Genomic DNA, 22,071 nt, shown 5'->3' with positions numbered 1-22,071 from the left:
CCAATACAATTAAAAACCTCAATGGCATGTTCTCACGCCATTGTTCTCATGAACTTCTCATTCTGCTTGTAAGAGTAATGATTTATACTTTACTTTCATTAGAATAGCGTTTTCAGGTATATAAAAGATTATAACCTCCAAATTTTCTAGGTGACTATACAACGGTTTATTAACTTTTCAAATACAGATTCACCCTGTCTTACACTAGGACTACATCCCCCATAATGTACACTAAGATGAACATAATGTCAAAAGGTGTTAACAGTTCTCATGCACAAAACATTCCATCTTAGCAACACAGGCGGAAATGGCCTGTGGGTTATTCATCCTTGTTATTGTTTGGTACGCGGGTGCCACTACCTGCTGTCACCAAGCAGCAGCATGAGAGAATATTTTAGACACCTAATTGTGAGCTTAAAAAAGTGTGCAATTCAATATTCACAGTAAAATTCATACAAAATGCCAATTTCTTCTGCAACAGTGTGAAACTGAAATGCTACACCAAGCTATACTTAGGCATGGATATCTAAATGACAATTCTCTGTTATCTTTATCATATTATGACTAACTTTACATTTACAGTGGAGTGATGTATAATTTTGTGACACTCTACATTCGATTTTCCAATGTAGATATTGTGTATTACAAATAAAAGATAACAAGGGCTGATGAGATGGGTCAGCTTGTTGAGTGCCTGTGATGAATGTGTGAGGTCCTGACTTGTGGGATCAACAACACCCACATAAAAATTATGTCATCTACTTGTAAGCCCACTCATTGGGGAGAGAAAAATAGGATTCCTGGAGTGTATTGGACAGACATAGAGTTTTGTCAAATAGATGAGTTCCAGGTTCAGTAACAAAGCTAGTCTCCAAAATAAATAAAATAAAATAATAAAATAAAATGTGTTCAGTTATGACACCTACAGTTAGCACTGGGCTCCACATAACACCTTACACACGTATGTGCATACATGCACACTCAGAATACATCCCCCACACATGAGTTAAGACTGTATTTATTGCTCTCTGATAAATCAGTCTTAGCTAGAAATTTTAACACATTTGCATTATTGCATTGCTTCTTTTTTTTTTTTTCAATGCAGTTTATTCAGGAACCTTGAACAATCCTCGGACCCTGGGGAAAGCCAGCCCACAGCTTAAATAGCCTCTGGGTAGCCAACCCAGGCGTGCCACGTGGGCAATGCAGATAGGTCCACATACATGGAAGCAAGCCAGATCCTCAGCCTTAGCCAAATGTGGAATTGTTCGTGACAGAGAGCACTCACCATCAGGAAGGTGGAAGGCGGGAAACCAGCTCCATCTTTAAGGCATAGCATTCCGCAGCTCTCTACAGTTCCCCCTTTTTGTTTTAGACGCATCAGGCAAGAGTAGAGGTCTGATCTCTGATATTAGAAATAAATTGGGACTTTGTACCGATGTTCATTTAGGTGTCATCCACCCAAAGAGCATCAGACCCGTCCGATACCTTTTTCTCAGAGGTGGGACCTGGGGCATCAACCCACATGCAACCAGACATGCTCTTCTCTGGGTCCAAAGCTGCTGACCCTGAGTGCAGTGCTTAGCCTCGCATCCTGAGCGTAACATTTTAGCTTTTTATGGTATCCAACCATGCTTGGGGAGAATGTCCTGCTTCAATGGCTGTAAAGGCCTGAATGATCATGGCTGCATCACACTGTTGTGAGACTCTAATCTTGCATTGCTTCTTATATGTGGATTCATGTTATTTAAATTTATCTTCTTCTTTTTCGTTTCTACTTTATCACATATTTTTTTCTGTTTGAAATTTAACAACATCTATTAACTCAGGACTTATTATAGGAAACCCTAATTGTGCTATGACTTTTAAAACCTTGAGTCTGCCATTGCAGCTGTCAGAGAGAAACTGGGAGAAGACACCAGACTCACATAGGCAATTGTACAACTAATAGCAATTACAATTATTATTAGGAAGAATGATACAGTGAAAGCAGCCAGACTCCACTGGTTTTCCATAAATTAGGAGATATCTTTTTCATTTAATTAGGAGGTGATATAGAAGAAAAAATGGGTAAGTAATTATATATAATGCTGTGGATACTGTGAACAAAGTCTACAGTCCTCCCAGAACACTTGCTGTGGTAGCATGGACCATCATCATTGTTGTGGGTAATTGAGTGGATTTTGTGATGAGAAAAGATTTTTATAGCTGTTAGCACACAAAGACCTGTGGAAAACTGGGTTCCTCAATTTTGCTAGTAAGACATTAAGTAGTGCATGAATATAGCAAAAGTCTCATGAGTCTATTCACCTCTATTTTGTTTTCTTTATTACTCCTTTTATTAAATATCAACAGTGGCTTACGCATGGGTGCTTTCTTCTTTTTGGTGAGAGATTATGACAAGGACTTGAAATAACGATGTCATGATTTCATACTAAATGATTTACACTGCCTCTTCTCATAGATTTTGCATGAATGAAGTGCTAGCCAATAAATACTTAAAAATTGTGCAGGGGCCATGCTAAACTTCTCTATATTGTTCCAATTTTAGTATATGTGCTGCTGAAGCAAGGCCTGTGGGCCCTGAAGAGAGTGATAACCCAACCAAGGACCATGCATGAAGAGGACCTAAAACCCTTGCACAGATGTAGCCTATAGACTCATTCTCCAAGTGGATTCCCTAGTAAGAAGAGCAGGGGCTGTCTCTGACATGAGCTTAATGGCAGGCTCTCTGACCACCTTCCCCTTGCCAGGCCACAGAGGAAGACAATGCAACCAGTCCTGCTGAGACCTGATAGGATAGGGTCAGATAGAAGGGGAGGAGGACCTCCCCTATTAGTGGACAAAGGGAGGGGCATAGGGGAAAAAGAGGGAAGGAGGGTGGGATTGGAGGAGATGAGGGCAGGGTCTACAGCTGGGATATAAAGTGAATAAATTGTAATAAATAATAATAATTAATAAAAATGCAAAAATAACAATTATTTGAAAGCAAATATTAAATCTCACCTTGAAATTTCCTTCTCATTAGTTACTTCTAAGGTTAATTATTATATGTTTGACTGACATCTTTTTTCATAATAAAGGCCCTTAGGACACCATTTAGCCTGTGGGAGAAAAGATTTTGAACAATGAAAGTATTATGTTCAAAGTGTCCAAACCCTTCCCACTTGAATCCTTTGCACTTTTTGTTCTATTAATGAAAAAAATACAAATCAGCATTGAGCTCATTTACTGTGTTTTAAAATGTAATGTTCTTTATATAACACTTCATTTTATTTATATATGCCAAATTTAAAAATGGCATCGGAAGTAGCAGGAGACAGGAAACAGGACAGGAGCTTTTCATGGGGGGACTCTGCAAGACTCTACCCATCAGTGTCTAAGCAGATGCTGAGACTCATAACTAAAACTCTGGGCAGAGTACAGAGAACCTTATGGAAGACGGGGGAGAGAGAAGGACCTGGAGGGCACAGGAGCTCTACAAGGAGATCAACAGAGCCAAAAATCCTGAGACCATGGAGGCATGCAGGGACTGATACTCAAACCAAGGACCCTGCATGGAGAAGACCTAGACCCCCTGCTCAGATGAAGCCCATTGGCTGCTCAGTTTCCAAGTGAGTTTCCTAGTAAGGGGAGCAGAGGCCTTCTCTGTCTCTGACATGAACTCAGGGGCTGGCTCTTTGATCACCTCTCCCTGGGGAGGGGGAGGGAGGTGAAGCCTTGCCAGGCCACAAAGGATGATGATGCAGCCAGCCCTGGATGAGACCTGATAGGCTAGGGTCAGATAGAAGGGGAGGAGGTCCTCCCCTATCCGTGGACCAGGGGAGGAGCATAGAGGAAGAAATGGGAAGGTGGGTGAGACTGGGAGGAGATGAGGGGAGCTACAGCCAGGATACAAAAGTAAGTAAATTGTAATAAATAAATAAATAATCTAAAAATTACTAATATCCTTAGTTATGGACCTACTAATTTTGCATTTTGGCATTAAGTGTGGTATTGAACTTTCCCCCTAATATTCTTTGTTGTACTACAGAGTTGTGAAATAATTTAACACCCATTTCAAATAGCAAACTTAGGTCCAGTGTCAAACTTGCTTCTAATAATTGCAAGAAAACAATCCTAATTGTGTCAAAAAATTGTTTGGATACTTAATATCGTTCCTCCATTGGAAATTTGAAGGTTATTCCAAAAGGGCATGTTTCTGAAACTCTCAGAGATTCACTGCCTCTGCCTCTCAAGTGCTGGGATTAAATGCATGCACCACTACCACCACCTGGCTAACATAATTACTTTTAATTCAGCTCTTTGAAGTTCATGAACATTGTAGTGAGGAATAATTTGCATCATCTAAATACTGGGGAATTTTTCAAGATCCTTTTTAAAAAATAAAAATACTAAATATCTAAATCTGAATCAGGAATGAGAAGTCAGTGACAAACAACAAACACCTTATGTTTTGTTTTCATACTTTACTGTTCAAAGTGAAGCTTCCATTTCGTATCTGTCAACATGCTGTTATAAGTGTAAACCCTTTATTAAGGTATTCTCAGAACTTCTCAAGTTACCAAAAGAGCTAAGTCAATATTTGGCTACTAAAATCTCCTGTAAATATTCTATAAATCTTACAGTGTGAATAAAATAAAATATTAAACATAATCATGGTAGCCTCCTTGCAGAGTAATTTATGGAGTTTATATCTTTCCACTCATATGTCATTATGGTTGTGACAGGAAAAACAAAGCAACAAAATTAGAGTATGGGAAAACAGAAGAGGGATGAGAATAAAAGAATAATAAAGCTTGAAAATGCTAAACAACATGCACACCAAAACACACTTGATAGACCTGACACCATCAATATGAACCAAAAAATGCATTCAAGATAATTCACCAATAAATAATTATTTAGATGACTGAACCAAATTAAAACTCTCACTTTAATGTCTTAACGCAATAAGGGATGGGACGATTGTAAGAGCCAGAGAACAGAGGTTTTGCTGTGAGAGTGTGTCTTTTATTAACATCAGATGCTATCCTTGTAAAGCCTCACCAACATGGCAACACATACTTAAGCTCAAGGAGGGTGACACCCATGAACAAACCAAATGTGGAAAAATCCCACAAAGTCTCAATCCTACACAAAGAACTATAGGAAACCCAGTAAAATTGGGCTTGGAAGAATGACATTCTCTTGAAAAGAACACACCAATTGCTTGTCTCATGCTAAATGTTAGCCCTAAAAACAAGCATACAGGTCACATAATATGGTTCAGCAAGTTATATTTAGGAGTGTGTGTGTGTGTGTGTGTGTGTGTGTGTGTGTGTGTGTTCATGCAATAGCAAGTAATAAAAGAAAAGGCCAAGAATTTGAAGAATAACTGGAGGGATAGATGGGAGGGCTCCTTTTGTTTCTTTTCTTTTTTTCTTTCTTTCTTTCATGGAAAACAGATTTTTTTTTCTCATACAATATTTCCTGATTTCTCTTCCCTCTGCTTCCCCCAGTTTCTCTCCACCTCCTCTCTTGTCCAGATATATTCCCTTTCTATCCACTCCCTTTATGCATTTTATTAGAAAAACAACAGGTTTCTAAAAGATAACATCCAAACATGACAAGGCAAAATATAATAAGATAAAGCAAAAACTATCATGTTGAAGTTGGACATGGCAACCCAACGGGAGAAGAGTCCAGGGAGTAGGCACAACAGTCAGACACCTACTCATTTTCATAGTCAGGAATCTCATAAAAATACTAAACTAGTGGCTATAATAAACATGTAGAGGCTCTGTTATAGATTCATGTACGTCCTATGCTCACCGCATCAGTATCTGTGAGCTCATACATGTCTGACTTAGTTTATTCAGATGGCCTTTTTCTCCTGGAGTCCTCTATCTCCTATAGCTCTTTCTGCCTTCTCCTCTATGGGATTTCTTGAGATCTGATGAAGACCTCCCAATTAGACTCTCTCTCTCCCTCTCTTTCTTTCTCCACTAAATGTCTGGCCTTGGGTCTCTGTATCTGTTTCCTTCTGCTGCCACAGGAAACATCTCTGATGATGACTGCATAAGGCAGTGATCTATATGTACAGTAAAATTTTTTGGAAATCATTTACTGATACTTCTCCATAACATCAACAATTTTTGGTTTTACCCTAGGTCTCTGAAGTATCTAGTCTCTTCTTCGTCACAAAATCAGTGTCAGGCATGGGTTCCCTTTCATAGAACAGGCATCAAGTCACATCAGATGTTGGTTGGCTACTCTCACAAGTTCTGTGCTGCAATTGCCTTGACACATGTTGCAGGCAGGTCAGATTGCAGGTCAAAGGACTGGGGCTGGGTTGGTGCCCACACTTCTCTTTTAGTAGCTGTAAAATGCCTTCCTGCACCAAAGAAACCAAAATGTAGGGCTAAAGGCTCCCCGTAGACACCAGTTCGGTGGCCCTGTGCTCAATGAGTTGTATGAATGTGGTCTGACCCCACTGTTGATTTAAAGAGAACAGCTCTTAGCAACAGCATGGGAGGTTTGGCAACTTTGAGGGGAACCATTTGTCTAACAACTCAACTCAATGCAATCCAGACCCAACCCTTATCCCCACCTCAGTTCACCTATAAAATATATTCTATTTCTCCTTCCCAGGGTGGCCCATATGTCCTGGCTAGAGCACTCCTCTTTACCTAACCATTCTAGGTCTAAGGATTTGTTGTAGCTTAGTTATCATTTACTTAATGGCTAATATCTACTTATAAGTGAATATATACCATATTATCTTTCTGGGTCTCAAGATGATGTTTTTCTAGTTCTATCCATTTATCTGCAAAATTTATGATGCCATTCATTTTAATATTTAATGAGTAATACTCCATGTGTAAACATACTATTTTTTTTTTAAATCTATTCTGTAGTTGAGAACATGAAGGCTGTTTTCAGTTTCTGGATATTATGAATCAATCTGCAATACACGTGGTTGAACAAATGTCCTTGCGGTAGGATGGAGTGTCTTTTAGGTATATGCTCAAGAGTAAATGAGTCTTTATGGAGATCAATTCCAAACTTTTGGGAACCACCATTTTGATTTCTGTTGTGGCTATGCAAGTTTGCCTCCAACCATAATTAGAGGACTGTTCCTCATGCTCCACACCCTTGCCAGCATGAGGTACCACTTTGAAACTTTAAGATAGAATCTCAAAGTAGTTTTATTTTCATTTCCCAGATGTTTAAGAATGGTGATCATTTTAGTGTTTCTCAGCCATCTGAGTTTCTTCTATAGAGAATTGTGTTTAGAGCTGTATCCCATATTTTAATTGATTATTTGTGTTTTTTTTACCTAATTTCTTGAGTTCTTTATATATTTTGGATAACAGTTTTCTCTATTATTTGTAGTGTTGGTAAAAATCTTTACCCATTCTGTATGTTGTTGCTTTTCCCTAATAACTGTCTTTTGCTGTGAAGAAGCTTTTCAATTTCATGAGGTCCCATTTATTAATTGTTGTTCTTAGCACTTGTGCTATCAGTGGTCCGGTCATAAAAGTTTTCTTCTGTTCCAAGTCATTCAAAGCTCTTCTCCACTTCCTTTCCTATCATGTTTAGTGTATTTGGTTTTATGTAGGAGTAGCACCATTTGTTGAAGATGCTGTACTTTTTTTTTTACCAGTGTGGATTTCTGTCTTCTTTATATAAGTATGTGGATTTATGTCTCATTCTTCCTTTCAGTTTCATTAGTCAACATCTGTTTTATGGTAATTCTATGCAGTTTTAAATACTTTAGTTCTGTTGTACAACTTGAAATAAGGAATGATGAGACATCCAGAACTTCTTTTATTGGTCAAGATTGTGTTAGGTCTGCTGGTTTGCTTTTTTTTTTTTAATATGAAGTTGAGAATTGCTTTTTCAAGGTCTGTAAAGAATTGTATTGGGATTTTGATGAGGGATGGATTGGATCTGTAGCTTGCTTTGAGGCAGAATGGCCATTTTAAATATGTTAATTCTATTGATCCATGAATATGAGAGATCTTTCCACCTTTTGATATCTTCTTTAAAATTTTCTTCAAAGACTTGAAGTTTATATCATAAAAATGTTCATTTGCTTGATTTGTCTTTTAGTTTGTTTGGATAAGAGTTTGTCTATGGTGTTTTATTTTTTTTCCTCAAAGAACCAATTACTTGTTTCACTGATTCTTTGTTCTCTTTGCCTGTATTTTATTGATTTCACCCTCTGTTTCATTATTTCTTGCTGTTACTTCTCTTAGTTGCACTCACTTCTTTTTGTTCTATAGCTTTCAAGTGTGCTGTTAAGTTGCTAGTATGAAATTTTTCCAATTTTTATGTAGGCACTCAATGCTATGAAATAACTTCTTTGAATTACTTTCATTGTATCCCATACATTTGTACCCTACCTTATACTGTGCATTCATTATTATTGAATTTTAGAATGTCTTTAAAGTCATTCTTTATTTCTGTCTTTTCCCAATTCATTCAGTAAAAAGTTGTTTGGTTTTCATGTTTTCATCTATTTGATTCTGTTATTGTTGATATCCAGCTTTAATCTGCGGTGGCCTGAAAGAATGCAGGGAATAACTTCAGTTTTCTTATATTTGTTGAGTTTTGCTTTTATGCTTAAATATGTGATCAATTTTGGAGAAATTCTGTGACGTTCAGAGGAGGTCTGTGCTCTTGTGTTTGGGTGAAATGTTCTGTAAATATCTTATAGGCTGCAAAGTCCTCCTCTGTGTCCTAGCAGGGCTGCTCCTCCCTTGAGGGGTGGGGAGGTCACAGAGGAGGATTTTGCATCTGGTCCTGAAGATACCTGATAAACCAGGATCAGATAAAAGGGGAAGAGGTCCTCCCCTATCAGTGGATGTGGAAAGGAGCAGGGAGGAGACGAGGGAGAGAGAGTGGGATTGAGAGGGAATGAGAGAGCAGGATACAGCTGGAATACAGAGTTGATAATATGTAATTAATAATAAAAATTAAAAATTAAAAAAATATCTCATAGGATCATTTGTTTTATAGCATCAGTTAGCTCTAGTATTTCTGTTTAGTTTTTGTAGGGATGAATTCTCCAACCAAGTGGGTTTCCCTAGTAAGGGGAAAGGGACTTTCTCTGACATGAACTCAGTGGCTGGCTCTTTGACCTCCCCCACCCCCAAGGGAGGAGTAGCCTTGCTAGGCCACAGAGGAAGATATTGCAGCCAGTTCTGAGAAGACCTGATAAACTAGGGTCAGATGGAAGGGGAGGAGGACCTCCGCTAACAGTGGACTTAGAGAGGAACAGGGAGGAGACAGGGAGGGAGAGTGGGATTGGGAGGAAATAGAGGAGGGAGCTATATCTGGGATTCAAAGTAAATAAACTGTAATTAATATAAAAATAACAATTAAAAAAAAGCAGATTCTGAGACTCATAGCCAAACTTTGGGCAGAGTACAGGGAATCTTATGAAAGAAGAAGATAGAAAGACCTGAAGGGACAGGAACTCCACGAGGAGAGCAATAGAACCAAAAATTCTGGACCCAGGAGATTTTTCTGAGACTGATACTCCAATCAAGGACCAACTCATTCATTCTAGATAATCTAGAAATCCTGCATAGATATAGACTATGGCATCTCAGTCTCCAAGTGGGTATACTAGTAAGAGGAACAGTGGTCTCTGACATGAGCTCAGAGGCTGACTCATTGATCACCTCCCCCTGAGGTGGGAACAGCCTTACCAAGCCACAGAGTAAGACTATGCAACCAGTCCTGATGAGACCTTATAGGCTAAGGTCAGATGGAAGGGGAGGAGGTCCTCCCTTATCAGTGGATTGGAGAAGAGGTATGGGAAGAGAAAAGGGATGGAAGATGAGGTGGGAAGGGACTAAGGAGGGGGGTTCAGCTGAGATAAAAAAAGTGAGTAAATTGTAATAAATAAAAAAATTAAAAAGTTACTTGTTCTTTTTTTCTTGAGGCTTTTAACATTCTTCTTTGTTCTGTAAATTTTGTGTTTTGATTATCATGTGACAAAAGGATTTTCATTTTTGCTCCAATCTATTTGGTGTTCTGTAAGCTTCTTGTATGTTTATAGGCATCTCTTTCTTTAGATTGGGAAAGTTTTCTTCTATGATTTTGTTGAAAATAACTTCTGGGCCTTGGAGCTAAAAATCCACCATGATGATGCCTCAATTCTGGACGTATATATTTAAAATTCAAGGGCACCCACATTTGTAAAAGAAATATTACTAAAGCTTAAATCACACATCCAAAACTACACATTAATAGTTATAGACTTAAACACCCGACATGTACCAGTGGACTGATCATCAAGAAAGAAAACGAACAGTGAATAATGAAAATAATAGATGTTATGAATCAAATGAACTTAACAAATATCTACAGAACATTTCGCCCAAACACAAAAGAATATACAGTTTTCTCAATACCCCATGGAACATTCCCCAAAATTGACCATATACTTGGTCATAAAGCAAGTCTCAACCTACAAAAATAAAAAATAAAAAATAAAACAACCCCTTGTATCTTATCAGACCAACGTAGATTAAAGGTAGATTTCAACAACAGAAACAAGAGAAAACTTATAAACTCATGAAAACTGAACAACTCTCCCTGACCACTGGGTCACACACACACAAAAAAAGTAAATTAAAGAATTTCTAGAATTCAATGAAAATAAAGACACAAAACACCCAAACTTATGGGACACAAGGAAAACAGTTCTAATGAGAAAGTTCATAGTGTTAAGCTCCTTCATAAAGAAATTTGAGAGCTCTCATACTAGCAATTGAAAAGCACACCTAAAAGCTCTAGGACAAAAAGAAGGAAACATACCCAGACAAGTAGATTGCAGGAAATAATTGTACTCAAGTTTGTAATCAATAATTTAGAAACAAAGGGAATAACATAAAAAATCAATGAAACCAAGAGCTGGTTCTTTGAGAAAAATCAACAAGATAGAAAACCCCTAAACAAACTAAAATGCATAGAGAGAGTATCCAAATAAGCAAAATCAAAAGTGAAAAGGAGGATATAACAACAGACACTGAGGAAAGTCAAAGAATCATTAGGTCTCACTTCAAAAGCTTACATTCCAAAAAAAAAAGAAAGAAAAAAAGAAAAATCTAACTGGAATTTTGTTGTTGTTTTTATTTATATTTTAAAATAATTAATTTTTATTCATTTTTGTAATCCAGCTGTAGCCCCCTCCCTAATGTCCTCCCTGTCTTACCCTTTGTCTCTCTTCTTTTCCTATGACCCTCCTCCATCCACTGAGAGGGGATGTCCTCCTCCCCTTTCATCTGACTCCAGCCTATCAGGTCTCATCAGGACTGGCTGCATTGTCTTCTCTGTGGCTTGGTAAGGCAGCTTCCCCCTCAGGGGAAGGTGATCAAAGAACCAGCCACTGAGTTCATGTCAGAGATAGCCCCTGTTTCCCTTCTTGGGCACTGAGCTGCCATGGGCTATATCTGTGCAGGGGTTTTAAAAGGTTATCTCCATGCATGGTCCTTGGTTGGAAAATGTTCTTGATAGATTCACTCAGCAAAGTTAAGTCAAGGTCATGTAAACAATTTAAACAGTCCTATAACCCCTAAAGAAATAGAAACAGTCATCAAATCCCAAAAAAGTCCAGGGCCAGATGGTTTTAGTTCAGAATGTACCAGATATTCAAAGAAGAGCTAATACTAAGACTCTTCTAACTATTCTACAAAATAGAGACAGAAGGAACATCGTCAAACTCATTCAGTGAAGCCAAGGTCATCCTGATACCTAAACCATACAAAGACTCCACAAAGAGAAATTCAAATCAATTTTCCTTATGAACATTGATACAAAAATACTCAATGAAATATTCACAAATCAAATCCAAGAACACAGCACATACATTATCCACTATGAACATGTAGGCTTCATCTGAGGGATTCAGGGATGGGTTTTAGGAGCAGTAGGAGAGGTTTGGGTCTGCTTCATCCTACTTGATGCACAGGAAGGAGCAGCTGGAGTTGGGGGCTGGGATAAAGTGACATAGTGGTCGGAGGGAAGTTAGGTTAAGTGGGACTAACTATGGAGAGTGGGAAGGCAGGGGTGGGAAGAGGCTACAGCTGGCAGTCTGGTATTCTACTACAGCACAAGAGACAAGACTATGAGACTGGATCTGGAGAAAGAGCGAAAAAAGAAGATTTGAGGGCGATCTGCCTGGTATCCTTGCAGGGATTGCTGTGGATTTTCAGGGGTACCTGCTGAAGTTTGGGGCCTGGGATAAAGTGACCATATCAGGGGAAGGAGGTTAGTAGGGGATGGTTTGTGGGATCTACAGATTTGGCCAGAAGGGAAGGAAAGCTATAGCTGGTGTTCCATTGCAGCACTTGAGAAGAGACTATCAGAGGGTTTTGAGGAAGAAAGGGAAAGAGATAAATAAATTTAATTTTAAAAATAAGCAAAAATAAATGAACTTAAAAAAATCAAGTTTTCAACAGAGTGTATCGTATTATACAAGCATGTTTAAAAAAAAGACTTTAGAAACCTACAGTGTTATTAGAATTATATCTAAACTTAGGTAAAATTATAATCTAGTGCAATTACTGAGGTAGTTACTCCCACATTACACTGTGAATATCCTTTAAATAAAATGTTTTTGGTGTACCAAGTTGAATGTTCAAATGACTCGAATAAGTGGAGATCTCAGGATATTAATGGTCTTACATTGATTCAGTGTCTGGAAAATCAGGCTTAAGCTGAATTCTTAAAAGAAAGGAGCTCTTGTCCTACTATTAAGGCCTCATTCTTGAGCTCAGTGCTCTAAACAGTTTTCTCAGGTCAGTGGAGAGGATAACTGGTTTCTGAATGATCACGTCTCAATGGATAAGCAATAGAGAAGCCATGATGACTTGTGTCTCTGAAGCTATCAGTCCTCATTAGTTACAAGAAACTTATCAAAAGTCAAAAAGCATATGTTCAAAACATGCTAAATAACGTTAAAAACCTAGAAGAATGCAAATCCTCCAATACTCCCTCTCAGTATAGGAATTAATGGGCTCTTGAAGAGGACAACTTTTGATAAAAAGCGAAGTATGTGCATGCTATAGACTGTGCATGTGTGCATGCCTGTGTGTGTGTGTGTGCATGAACTTTCATTTTTGTAATTTCAGAATTTCTCTCCAAAGTAGTCTTGAGATCAAAGACAAAATTTATATGATTGCAATCATATCATATTTTACATATTTGAGCAGTTTAGTCATAACTCCCTATTGTATTTTTTTTCTCACTTAGAGAACAGAGGATAGAATGTAATTGTTCATTCTCTTTGACATGTAGTGTAGAAGGTTTTCCTCAAGATTTTTTTTTCCTGAGGGACAAAATGAAATGGAATGTCCATCCTATTAGTAAAACTGATGAAAATATAACATTATTATTTTTTTTTTCATTTTGTTCTATCAAAGGCAAAGTTTCTCTTGTTTCTGCCATGTTGCATATTCCAAGCTTATTGGCCTGGGAATTTCTCAGTGATTCTCCACTTCCCTATTCTCATCTCACTGTTGGCTGACTGAGTGCTGGGACGATAGACAAAAACCACTGAACCTTTTTATTTTTTAAATCTTTCTCCTTTCATCACACTTAAGTCATCATGCTAGCTCTGGAAGCACTTCTAAATGCTGAGCTACATCAAAGGTCTGGGAAAAGTAAAAACAGAAACTTTAGGTTTATATGCAGTTTTGTCATTAGATTGCTAATTCTCTTTCTTGATTAACACACTCATCTACTTCCTTCTTGGAAGGAAACTTGTTTCTCCGTTGCAGAACTTTTATCTAAATTTCAAAATTATCAAAGTTTCAGTCCAAAGAAAAAACAGACTTTCTAGACAGGTTCTATGTTAACATGCTGGAAACCATATATATTGTAAATTCCTTTGTTTCTCTGTTTGCATTGGGCATTTATAGAGAAAAAAATTCAGGGTATGTGTGCAGCTCCTTATGCCTAGAACAAAAGAGTCACTGCATACAATTCTCCTTATAACACAGACAAAAACAAGATAAATGAAATAAAAAGGGCAGTTTATTTTCAAAATGACTTAAAAAAGAAATTATTTGAGGACTATTAGAATAGTACTAAAATATAGAATGATATAATAATAAATATTTGTCTCTTGATATATATACACAGTGAAAAATAGAGTGTGCTTCAAGCTTCAGTTAAAAAGCAGTATGATATATAATTTAAATCTAACATCTCTAGGACATGATCTTTGGTAGATCTAGCCAGTGTACACCTGAACAGAGGTAGGTTGAAATAAAGAAGGGATAATATCTTATGTCTGTGGTGAATTTTATGCCTCTTACACAAGCACAAAACTAATAGTTTCAGAGTTTATTTATTTCATTTATGCAGATTGAAGACAGCATATTTTTATTTCTAATTGAAAAGAAAAATATGACTTATTTGTGTTTTCTCTCAATAAAACCACAGTTCAAATTTGAATGGTTTAGTTTACATACCTTTAATTGCATGAATCACTGCTATTTCAGGTACCTGTCCAGATGGAGAAAGCAAATAATTAACTACAGAGAAGTTAAGCAAGGACTTTATGGTACTAGTGAAATATTGAATGGCAATTACAGTTACATAATTCAGTTAAGAGTCTGTAGTTTGGGTGAGGTTTAGTGGTACATGCTTTAAATACCAGAACTGTAGAGACAGAGCAAGTAAGTATAAGTTTAATTGCAAAAAATCCAGACTTACATAGTGATAGTCTCTATAAAAAGAAATAATAAATAAATAATGGTGGTTTAGATAACACAAAGAAAAGCATATGCCTATGAATTTCACATACATACTTTGTGATCCAAATCACTAAGCCATGAAAACAAATCAATATTAGAGAACAGTGTTAAAAAGCTAACCTAGGAATAATTTACAATGAACCTTCAGCGGAGTGTTTCATTCTCCTTGTGCTGACTGCATTATTGTTCTAGTTCACCCTTTTACCCTATATACCATGAACTGTAGAGGTCTAAACCTCAAGTGTTTAAAACAGTTTTGTTTCTTTCCTTATTTTGTTAGTTGAGACTGTGTTTCACTGTGTTGATATTTTATGTCTGGAAATGTAAAACTGGACAGGTTGACTCTTGGACTTGCAGAGATCCTCCTTTCTCTGCCTCTAGAGCACTGTAGTTACAGGAATGTGCTGTAATGTGGCTGATAGTTTTAATTAATTGTTTAATGTTTTGTATTATATATACTGAACACATTCTCTTGTGTGTGACTGGTCAAGTTTCTGTTCTATTTTCAGTTGCTGCTCTTGGGCACGAGGATTAGAAAATTAGCCCAAATGACAAAGCCAGTGCAGAATCCAGCTAAAAATAATTCAGCAACTAAAGAGGCACATATTGTAAATGCCATTCTGTCTTTCAAGCTGTTTCTTTGCCTGTCCCAGTGTAGTTGGCCTGCAACCACAGCCATTGTATCTTTCCTTTTTTATTTAAAATTTTATTTTTTATATTAATTACAGTTTATTTACTTTGTATCCCAGCTGTAGTCCCCTCCTTCATTCTCTCCCAATCCCACCCTCCCTCCCTCATCTCCTCCCTGTCCCTCTCTAAGTCCACTGATAGTGGAAGTCCTCCTCCCCTTCCCTCTGACCCTAGTTTATCAGTCTCATCAGGACTGGCTGCAATGTCATCCTCTGTGGCCTAGCAAGGCTGCTCCTCCCTCAAGCGTGTGTGGAGGTCAAAGAGCCACTGAGTTCAAGTCAGAGACAGTCCCCGAAGCAGCCAGTGCATCTTGAGGGAAGGAAGTCCAAGGGCAGAACAGACTGGAATGAGGAGACCTTAGGTGGTGATGAGCAAACTAGAAACAGTTTTCCTGAGAGGCAAGCTTCAGAGAGATCTTGTTTAATTGTGGAGGGTGTGGGTTGAGGCCTATTTATACCTTTGAAGAGTAGGTAGAGGCTTGGGGTTAATGAACATCACTGGCCAGGGTTAAGGTGCGGGAATGCCTCATCTGCATGAAGAGGAATTCCAGATACTTGCCTGACAAGCCCTTTTAAAGAGAAAAGATTTAACCTGTAACCCAGCCAACAGGGTGTATGACCACCTCAAGAGTGGCAGAGATGGGTGCTGTAAGGCTAGGTTTGCCAGAGCATGCAGACTCAGAACAGCGAGGGAACAGTCCTACTTCTGCCCATTCTCAAGGAGAGATTTCAGGATTTGGACATGCCTCTGCCTCACTCTTGCTCCAGGACAGTTCACTTGGTCACAAAGCTCCCAGTCCCCACAATGGTCAGCGATTCTAGTCAGGGATTTGTTTCTCAGTGGAGCAGTTGACCTTATTATTATGGTAAGAAGGTAGTAATTGACCTGCATCAGGAAGGGCAAGTGGAGACATTTCATCCCAGAAAAACTTATTCTATCCCTTTTGTAGCATAGATCATGTTTAAAACCAGTGACTGAAGGAAGCATGATTGAATTATAGAATAAAGAATGAAAGGTAACAAGACCATGTGACTGCTTAAGTGTCCACTGAAAATGATGTCTGTAATTTTTGTTGTATTTCTCTGATAGTTTAATTATGCTGTTGATTCTTCTACAAAAGCATTATACTTATTGTGTGTGTACAAGTGTGTGTACATATATCTGTAAGTATATAAGTTTACATAAAATATGTATATAAATGGGCTGTGTATATGTGTGCATGTATGTACACAAACTTCATGTATGTTGGCCTCTTGTTATAGCCACCTATGTCAATTTTAAAGGATGGAATTATAAACAGTGTACATCTGGAACGAGACGGGAAGGTTCATGGAAAACATCTTTATTATATAAGTTGTGAGGAAAAGGAAAGGGGGAAAAGATGAGTATAGGAGGGTGGAACCAGGAGAAGAGGAGGGGAGGTCTGTAATTGGGATGTAAAGTGAATAAATAAATTTAACTTAAAAAATAAGTTGTGATTTATTCTTTCTCAACTCCACCCTCTCTCCTTTTGATTAATTTAAATTTATCTCATGGGAAATTTCCATTAAGGTAAAGCATAAGGACTGTGGGTCTCCATACTTTGACTGACAGGATGGTAAACATATTAATTTATTTGACACATCTTTAAGACAAAATACAGTAGACTAAAACATGAGATTTTGTAGATCATCAACAAAAAGAATCTCTGAAGTTATTGATGGTCCTTCTCATGTTATCACTTCTTTACTCTCCTAAGTTGGAAGAAGGATTCTTTGGAGAACTAACTGTGTTCTAAAGCTTAGTGCTTTATAGAGAGTACTCTTGAGCTCAACACCTCTGAAAAGAAGTGAAGAAAGCAGGGCTGGGGGAAGAGAGCAGTACCATGGAGATGTGGTACTGCAGCCTGAGTTGACTACATGAGGACATCTGAAGTTCTCACAGCTTTTCACAATGTCTACGCATTGAAGGTAATAACTTTCTTGTTTTTGGCTGATGATTTCAAGTCATTTGAATATTACATTCCATGGTAAAAGAAGTAAAAAAAAAAAGAAAAAGAAAACACTTTAAATCTGTGATAACTGAAGGCGATGTCAGCTGAAGCAGAGTCCTTGGGGAGGAAGGAGGTAGGTACACTTCCCTGAACCCTACAGGGCTCTGATGGTGGATAAAGAACAGAGAATTCTAACACTGTTGGTCCTTCCCAGATCGTTTTTTCAAGAAACAGTTTTTGTTTTATTTTGTTTTGTTTTAATGAGATTTCCTCTGTATAACTCTGGCTGTCCTGCAACTAGCTCTGTAGGCCAGGCAGGCCTCAGTCTCAAAGATCTGCTGCCTTTGCCTCCAGAGTACTGGGATTAAAGGTGTGTACCACCACTCCCTGGCAACATCTTTAAATACAATGTCTACTATAAAAATTCCTCCGTCACATATCATTTCAGCGACTATTATAGGTACATGTAAATAAAGATGTAGTTCAAAGAAGTGGAATATTACCTAAAGATAAACAGCATAAGGGCAGCAGGTCTACACTCACAGCTATAAAAGCAACCTCTAACTCACAGTTTTGTAACAATTTCGTACGGTGATTTTACTCTAATAATTCCAAGTCAATTTTTGCACAAAAGTAAACTAACATAATAATCTGTATAATTTATTTGAAAATGCATTTCTGATGCAACTTTCATGAGTTGGTCAATGTTACAGTGGCCAGAGTCTTATACACTGATTTGCTATGCAGTGATAAAGTATTCAGTGGGTCTTTTGCAACTTCATGGCTTTCTCAAGAAGTATTGTTGAAAGTATAAAACAGACATTGCTAATGATGCTGTATCATGTGTAAAAAAAAAAAAAACACACGGGAGAAACAGCACTACTACAGAACCCATTATTTCTACTCTTTGACTGTGTAAAGATTTCCATTTGGCGCATGAATGTGTTTGTAAAACAAACCTCAGTTTAGTTCAAGAATTGTTGTAGTGCAGTTTTAAAATTTGTTATTTTGAAATGTCCATAACATTTTAATTAAAGGCAAGTCTAAAAATAATTTCAAAACTAAGTGAGCAAAAAGATTGCTTAAAACCTGCCTCTCCTGCCTTACTCTAGTAGTCTTACTCCAGTAGATCTCACCTGTGTCCAATACAGTTTATAATATTAGCATTGTAAATGTTGTTTACATGTCTTCATAGGAGGGGATGAGATGATAGCCATTCTCAAGCCTTTCTAGCTCTTTCTGAACTACTGTTATCTGGTTCAACTCAGCTGTTCTAGCTTAAAATTTGCTCTAAGCTGACTGATTTAAAATGTCTTTTCTTGGCTTTGGACTGAATTGCTCTGCCTGTTTTCCAGCTAATTCTGGCAAAATGTTTTAATCTTCGCTCACCTTTTTATTATCTGCCTCATTCTGTCTTCACCTGTGCCTACCTTGCTGTCTTTGTAAAATTTTCCCTAATCAACTTTCAGGTAAAACTCTGCTCTTTCTGCCCTAGCTGCTCTTAAGTGCCTTCTCTTTCCTCTACTGTTCTTGTGAGAAGTTGGGCTTATCCTATCTCTGACTCGTTATATCAAATCTTTCTCTGGTTCATCCTTTGTTTGCTCCTCAGCTAGATATCACTTCCAAACATGGCTGTTTTTTTCTATAAATTAACCTCACCTTCATTGTTTAGAATTACTACAGGCATGTCTATGTTTCAGGCAGATCATACTATAATCCAGAGTGTGTTTGCATTCCGGCCAGATCACATCGACCTAGAAGGTCTTTGGATGTGATTTCATGCCAGAGCAGACATGTTTCTGGATTAAAATTTCTCTACATCTTCCCCCTTTCTGTTTAAGCTAAAAATTGTACACAGTTTATTATAATACAAACAATTATCAGTTTCATAAAGTTAACAGTTTGAATGTCCTTATGAAGTTCCATTTATGTGATTATCCTATATAACCACAGTCCTGATCATCTGTTCTTCAGAAAAATTCTACCCACTGTGGCAGTCTGATAAACAATCTGTCCTTTTTCAGTTAGTTTGTTGTGCTGTCCCGCACAGTGGGTATCAGGTTGCTATTTCATCTGCATTGTTGTCTTTCTGTGTCTCTTCCTTCCTTGAGTTGTGCCTTGTGGAATCTTCTCTTATTCAGATCGATCTTTATCAGTTTTGATGGGGCCAAAAACTTCTTTCATTACCTGTGGAAATCTAGACAAAACCTCTTCCACAATGTAACATATTCCCCATCTTCCACCCTCAAGTTAAAACACGAAACATCTTTAAAGGATACAGGTTGATCCAGTTTAGTGGAGATTTCCCCCCTACAATCCAATGTATTCTGTTGTTTCTGCTTCATTTTTATTCAAAAAATATGAAGATAATAGAGCATTATACAGTATATTTCTGGGAGCTCTTATTCCCCCTTTCTGTTTATTAAACATCTCCTTTAAGGTATGATTAGATATTTCTATAACTACTTGACTGGTTGAATTGTATAGTATTCCTGTGATATGTTTTGTTATAATATGTAAAACATGCTTCCTTTTACAATAACCATATACAGGAACATTATGGGTCTTAATTTATAAGGTTATCCCAATGTTAGCCATGTAGACTATACTTCCAGCAAATGTAGAATTACAGCATCAGCCTTTTCTGAGCTCAAAGCAGAAGCCCATTGAAATCCTGAATATGTATCAATGGTTTAAAATACAAATTTTAATTTCTCCAATTCTGCAAAGTAAAATACATCCGTAACATTCATTAGATCTCTAATACTTAATTTAGTTTTCTTCTGTGCTTTGAGGATTGTTGGCAGGAAATCCCTGGCTGGTGTTGTATTGTTTGGTGCAGGGGAGGGGAGTCTGAATGAATGCCCCTAGGAAATTTCCCATATTTACAGGATTATCTTATAGGGAGTTTCCCACCAGTAAGAGATTAACTTGAATATCTCTTCCGATCCGCATTTATTAATCCAGTGCCTACCCTTACCAAACCTTCTACAACTCCTGGATTGCAGATGTCTTCTAGAGAAGTCTCTAGGAATGCCTTGCCTACAATTCCTTTTCAAATGACTTCATCTCCCACAGTAAAAACAATGGACATTAGGGTCAATTCTAATCCATTCATCCATGAGTGATGATTGAGTTTTAAAGATCTAAGCATTTTTTACACTCTGCATTTGCATTCTCAAAAGCAAAATTTCAATTAATACCTGTCTAACAATCTGGATTTTGCCCTGTCTGCAGCAGATGTTAATCTATGTAAGAAATCAGTAGACATCTCTTTGGAACTTTGATTAATCTTTGTTAATGACACAGACCTTTTTCTTCATTTCTCTACCGCATTTCAGGCTTTAAAGCAACTAAAGTACATTTTGTAATAATAGAATCATTAAATCTGTTCTTTTAAAACAGCAAGTTGACTTTCAACAATTGATCTTTCACAATATTAACACCTTTAGACCTATTACCATTTCCCAATAATTGCAGTTGATAAAAATGAAGAATGTTAGGAATTTCTTTTTTTTTTTTTTTTTTTTTTTTAGTTTATGTTGTTATTGAAACAGTTCTGCCTTTAGTAACTAGATAAATCATGAGTAAAAGTTAGGAAATATATGCACAACATAAAAATGCCGATACAATTTATCTTTGTTTTTCCCTAGGAAATACTTATAGCTCTTTTAATACTTTAAATGTTACAACCTAAGTTTGATGGCTCAAGTGTGTAATTAAAAGTCTCCACATCTTTAAATTTTGACTTATATAGATTAGATTCTCTCTTATTTGAAAAGTAGAATATAATTTTTCTGAAGTTGCTACTATCTCGTTGGGTTTGAATACTATAAAACATGCAGATTTTATAAAACACTTTTCAGTGTAAGGACATGGAATTGTAGTACATATTAATTGATGCATAAATATTTTCAGTAGAAGGAGTCTCATGACCTTTGGGGAATTAAAATAAGAGTCATCACATTTTCTTTGGATGTATTTATTTAGTTAATTGTATTATTAGTGATTTCATGTAAACATAATTTGTCAGCTACCTTGTTCATACTGAAGAGAAAAAATAGATGAGAATTCTAAGTATTATTTTCTGGTCTAGGAGATTTTTCAATGCCTTTAGCTGGCCCTAAAATATTTCCCTGTTTTGTGAAAACCTAGTCACTAAGACAAGACTTTCACACTGATCCCTGTGTGTTCCAGGGAAATTATAGATCAATGTTTTACAATGTGTCATTATCAAGTAACACATTCTTCACAGTAGGTAATTAGCAGGTGATAATGAGAATCAAGTCCAATATTTCACATATGCCCTGAAAGCTACACTTCCAGCAGGGGGAAAGAGCTGAGAAATTGATTTACAAAACAGTTTCCCAAATATAACTTTACTATACAGAGAGGCAAAATCTTTTTTTAAAAAAGAATCACAAAGGTGAAAAAACATTCAGAAATTTGAATCTACCCACAGCCAGGTCGGAGCATTGATCATTAATATTGCATAAACTATACCATGCAATATGGTTTGCACAGAATCATATTGACAGTAACAGAAACTACTTTTATGATAACTGATCACAAACAAACAACATGACTTATTCGTCGTTCTTTCCTTATGCTTCCAATTGTTCTTCCCCTTTTACATGTTAAATGTTGGCA

At 37.1% G+C, this 22,071-nt stretch overlaps 1 pseudogene; it reads right to left on the bottom strand.

The window, feature by feature from the left end:
- Positions 1 to 2,471: 2,471 nt before the first annotated feature.
- LOC132652557 (U6 spliceosomal RNA) lies at positions 2,472 to 2,571 on the bottom strand (annotated as a pseudogene).
- Positions 2,572 to 22,071: the final 19,500 nt, after the last annotated feature.

Source organism: Meriones unguiculatus, chromosome 2 (assembly GCF_030254825.1).
Source record: "Meriones unguiculatus strain TT.TT164.6M chromosome 2, Bangor_MerUng_6.1, whole genome shotgun sequence".
Taxonomy (NCBI): domain Eukaryota; kingdom Metazoa; phylum Chordata; class Mammalia; order Rodentia; family Muridae; genus Meriones; species Meriones unguiculatus.
This window is presented reverse-complemented; position numbering and strand designations above follow the sequence as displayed.